Source organism: Manis pentadactyla, chromosome 8 (assembly GCF_030020395.1).
Source record: "Manis pentadactyla isolate mManPen7 chromosome 8, mManPen7.hap1, whole genome shotgun sequence".
In the NCBI taxonomy this organism is placed as follows: domain Eukaryota; kingdom Metazoa; phylum Chordata; class Mammalia; order Pholidota; family Manidae; genus Manis; species Manis pentadactyla.
In genome coordinates, this window is record NC_080026.1 from 101,377,535 (window position 1) to 101,383,534 (window position 6,000).

Consider the following 6,000-nt stretch of genomic DNA (forward strand, 5'->3'; position numbering starts at 1 on the left):
AGTAATTAAAATGGGAAAGATCAAGGATAAGGACAGACTGTAAGATTTTATCCGTCAAGATTATCATTTAAATTTGAAGGGGGGATTAAACAATTTCCAGATAAGCAAAAGCTGAGAGAGTTTACCTCCCACAAACCATCTCTGCAGTCTATTTTGGAGGGACTGCTATAGATGGAAGTGTTCCTAGGGTTGGATAGCTGCGACGAGAGGTAGTAAAATCACAGTAGGGAGGGTGGAGCAGCTGTTTGCGAGGTAAATGCAAAATTAAATTGACTATTCCCAAAGTCAATCAAGGGATAGACAAAAAGTACAGAATTTGATACCTAATATATAAAGAATGAAGGAGGAAGAAAAAGGAGGAGAAATAGAAAAGAACCTTTAGATTGTGTTTGTAACAGCATACTGAGTGAGTTAAGTTAGAATCTTAGATAGTAAGGAAAGTAACCTGGAACATTTGGTAACCATGAATCTAAAGCCTGAAATGGCAATAAGTACATACCTATCGATAATCACCCTAAATGGAAATGGAATGAATGCACCAATCAAAAGACATAGAGTAATAGAATGGATAAAAAAACAAGACCCATCTATATGCTGCTTACAAGAGACTCACCTCAAACCCAAAGACATGCACAGACTAAAAGTCAAGGGATGGAAAAACATATTTCAGGCAAACAATAGGGAGAAAAAAGCAGGTGTTGCAGTACTAGTATCAGACAAAATAGACTTCAAAACAAAGAAAGTAACAAGAGATAAAGAAGGACATTACATGATGATAAAGGGCTCAGTCCAACAAGAGGATATAACCATTCTAAATATATAAGTACCCAACACAGGAGCACCAGCATATGTGAAACAAATACTAACAGAACTAAAGGAGGAAATAGACTGCAATGCAATCATTTTAGGAGACTTCAACACACCATTCACTCCAAAGGACAGATCCACCAGACAGAAAATAAGTAAGGACACAGAGACACTGAACAACACGCTAGAACAGATGGACCTTATAGACATCTATAGAACTCTACACCCAAAAGCAACAGGATACACATTCTTCTCAAGTGCACATGGAACATTCTCCAGAATAGACCACATACTAGGCCACAAAAAGAGCCTCAGTAAATTCAAAAAGATTGAAATTCTACTAACCAACTTTTCAGACCACAAAGGTATAAAACTAGAAATAAACTGTACAAAGAAAGCAAAAAGGCTCACGAACACATGGAAGCTTAACAACCCACTTCTAAATAGTCAATGGATCAATGACCAAATTAAAATGGAGATCCAGCAATATATGGAAACAAATGACAACAACAACACAAAGCCCCAACTTCTGTGGGACACAGCGAAAGCAGTCTTAAGAGGAAAGTATATAGCAATCCAGGCATATTTAAAGAAGGAAGAACAAACCCAAATGAATAGTCTAACATCACAATTATCAAAACTGGAAAAAGAAGAACAAATGAGGCCTAAAGTCAGCAGAAGGAGGGACATAATAAAGATCAGAGAAGAAATAAACAAAATTGAGGAAAGTAAAACAATGGAAAAAAAATCAATGAAACCAAGAGCTGGTTCTTTGAGAAAATAAACAAAATAGATAAGCCTCTAGCCAGACTTATTAAGAGAAAAAGAGAATCAACACACATCAACAGAATCAGACATGAGAAAGGAAACATCACGACGGACCCAACAGAAATACAAAGAATTATTAGAGACTACTATGAAAACCTATATGCTAAGAAGCTGGAAAACCTAGAAGAAATGGACAACTTCCTAAAAAAATACAACCTTCCAAGACTGACCAAGGAAGAAACACAATATCTAAACAAACCAATTACCAGCAAAGAAATTGAAGCAGTAATAAAAAAACTACCCAAGAAAAAAAAACCCTGGCCAGATGGATTTACCTCGGAATTTTATCAGACATACAGAGAAGATATAATACCCATTCTCCTTAAAGTTTTCCAAAAAATAGAAGAGGAGGGAATACTCCCAAACTCATTCCATGAAGCCAACATCACCCTAATCCCAAAACCAGGCAAAGACCCCACCAAAAAAGAAAGTTAAAGACCAATATCCCTGATGAACACAGATGCAAAAATACTCAACAAAATATTAGCAAACAGAATTCAAAAATATATCAAAAGGATCATACACCATGACCAAGTGGGATTCATCCCAGGGACGCAAGGATGGTACAACATTCAAAAATCCATCAACATCATCCACCACATCAACAGAAAGAAAGACAAAAACCACAAGATCATCTCCAGAGATGCTGAAAAAGCATTTGACAAAATTCAACATCCATTCATGATAAAAACTCTCAGCAAAATGGGTGTAGAGGGCAAGTACCTCAACATAATAAAGGCCATATATGATAAACCCACAGCCAACATCATACTGAACAGCGAGAAGCTGAAAGCTTTTCCTCTGAGATTGGGAAAAAGACAGGGATGCCCACTCTCCCCACTGTTATTTAACATAGTACTGGAGGTCCTAGCCATGGCAATTAGATAAAACAAAGAAATACAAGGAATCCAGATGGGTAAAGAGGAAGTTAAACTGTCACTATTTGTAGATGACATGATATTGCACATAAAAAACCCTAAAGACTCCACTCCAAAACTACTAGAACTAATATTGGAATACAGCAAAGTTGCAGGATATAAAATTATCGCACAGAAATCTATGGCTTTCCTATACACTAACAATGAACCAATAGAAAGAGAAATCAGGAAAACAATTCCATTCACAACTGCATCTAAAAGAATAAAATACCTAGGAATAAACCTAACCAAAGAAGTGAAAGACCTATACCCTGAAAACTATAAGACACTCTTAAGAGAAATTAAAGAGGACACTAACAAATGGAAACTCATCCCATGATCTTGGCTAGGAAAAATTAATATCGTCAAAATGGCTATCCTACCCAAGGCAATATACAGATTTGATGCAATCCCTATCAAATTACCAACAACATTCTTCAATGAACTGGAACAAATAGTTCAAAAATTCATATGGAAACACCAAAGACCCTGAATAGCCAAAGTGATCCTAAGAAGGAAGAATAAAGTGGGGGGGATCTCGCTCCCCAACTTCAAGCTCTACTACAAAGCCATAGTAATCAAGACAATTTGGTACTGGCACAAGAACAGAGCCACAGACCAGTGGAACAGATTAGAGACTCCAGACATTAACCCAAGTATATATAGTCAATTAATATTTGATAAAGGAGCCATGGACATACAATGGGGAAATGACAGTCTCTTCAACAGATGGTGCTAGCAAAACTAGACAGCTACATGTAAGAGAATGAAACTGGATCACTGTCTAACCCCATACACAAAAATAAATTCAAAATGGATCAAAGACCTGAATGTAAGTCATGAAAACATAAAACTCTTAGAAATAAACATAGGCAAAAATCTCTTGGACATAAACATTAGCGACTTCTTCATGAACATATCTCTCCGGGCAAAGAAAACAAAAGCAAAAATGAACAAGTGGGACTATATCAAGCTGAAAAGCTTCTGTACAGCAAAGGACACCATCAATAGAACAAAAAGGCATCCTACAGTATGGGAGAATATATTCGTAAATGACAGATCCGATAAAGGCTTGACATTCAAAATATATAAAGAGCTCACACACCTCAACAAACAAAAAGCAAATAATCCAATTAAAAAATGGGCAGAAGAGCTGAATAGACAGTTCGTCAAAGAAGAAATTCAGATGGCCAACAGACACATGAAAAGATGCTCCACATCACTGGTTATCAGAGAAATGCAAATTAAAACCACAATGAGATATCGCCTCACACCAGTAAGGATTGCCACCATCCAAAAGACAAACAACAAATGTTGGTGAGGTTGTGGAGAAAGGGGAACCCTCCTACACTGCTGGTGGGAATGTAAATTAGTTCAGCCATTGTGGAAAGCAATATGGAGGTTCCTCAAAATGCTCAAAATAGACCTACCATTTGACGCAAGAATTCCACTTCTAGGAATTTACCCTAAGGATGAAGCACTCCAGTTTGAAAAAGACAAATGCACCCCTATGTTTATCGCAGCACTATTTACAATAGCCAAGAAATGGAAGCAACCTAAGTGTCCATCAGTAGATGAATGGATAAAGAAGATGTGGTACATATACACAATGGAATATTATTCAGCCATAAGAAGAAAAGAAATCCTACAATTTGCAACATCATGGATGGAGCTAGAGGGTATTATGCTCAGTGAAATAAGCCAAGTGGAGAAAGACAAATACCAAATGATTTCACTCATCTGTGGAGTATAAGAACAAAAGAAAAACTAAAGGAACAAAACAGCAGCAGAATCACAGAACCCAAGAATGGACTAACAGGTACCAAAGGGAAAGGGACTGGGGAGGATGGGTGGGAAGGGAGGGATAAGGGTGGGGAAGAAGAAAGGGGGTATTATGATTAGCATGTATAATGTGGGGGGTGGGGAAAAGGGGAGGGCTGTGCAACACAGAGAAGACAAGTAGTGATTCTACAACATCTTACTATGCTGATGGACAGTGACTATAATGGGGTTTTTGGGGTGGACTTGGGGTAGGGGAGAGCCTAGTAAACATAATGTTCTTCATGTAATTGTAGATTAATGATAACAAAATAAAAATTTTTTTTAATCAAAAAAAAAACTACCTGGAGTAGTCAAAAATTATCTCTGTGCCTTGTAGTTCACATAGTAAATGAATTCAATGAAAGCAATTGAAAAATTACCTGAATTAGTAACATCTTGAAGAGGAAGAAACCGAATGATTTTGCTTTCCAAACACAGCACTATTTTAGACTATTTCTGCATTGAAATTCCTCATAGTCAACTAAAAAGCATGAAAGGTATTTTGTTCTATTTCTTGTGCTGAGAGAAACAAACAAAAATCAATAGTGACTAAACTTCCCTCTATCCTAGCTAATATGAGTGCTGCTTCTTTTCAAATTTTACTTTTAGTACTGGACTAAGACTAGTGCTTCCTTCTAGATAAGATATTAAGATACCCAGTCATAGAATCAGTCCTGCTTCCTGGAAGCATCCAATCCTGCATGAAGGCTTCCTTCCTTAAGTCTTCCTCAAAGTCACCTAACACAAGCCTAAGTCTGATAAATCCTTGCTAATACCGTTATACTAAGACACGCCACGGTTCCCCATGACGTATGTGCTCCCTCACTGCGATGAGAAGGGTACTAACTTGCTCAGGCACAGGTATGTTCCTGGTGGTCTTTAGTGGAGGAGAATGACATTGAATATGCTCAGGTTTAGCGGTAGCCACCTTTGCATCATCCAACACCACTCACAGTGAAGCAAGACCAGCCAAAATTCCAAAACAGATTGGGCAAGTCCCCACCATCAGAAGAAACACGGAAATAGTAAAAGGAGGACCTAATATCTAAACTCCATGGGCATTTCATATCCAGGAACTAAAAGCTCATTGGGAACATTTTAGACAAGTCTTTACTAAAAGAACTAAAGTACTATCTAGTTCAACAAAAGTAAGTAACCTGAATTCAGATCATGGTATCTGAAATTTAGGGAAGTATATGCAATTTTAATTTTTTATGATGTTTTCTATTAGTTGGGGTGAAGCAAGCTGTTATCACAGGGAGGCCCTAAAATATGACTTGGGAAATAACATAGAAGTTTACTTCTCACTCACATAGAAGGAAAAATAGGTATTCCTCATTGGCAGGTGGCCCTCCTTCAACCAGTGATTCGGGGACTAAGGCTCTTTCCATCTTTGACTCCACCACCTCTGATATGTTGCATCTAAATCTTCACACAAAAGAGAAAAGAGCACGGAGGACCACACATGGACATTTTATGGGCCAGGCCTAGAAATGGCACATGTAATGTTGCCCATTTTCCATCAGCCGAAACTCAGGCATGTGACTACACCTTACCACAGGGATTCTGAGAAACATAAACTAGTTATGGACCTAGGGCAAAGAGGAAATTTCACAGCCAGACAGGC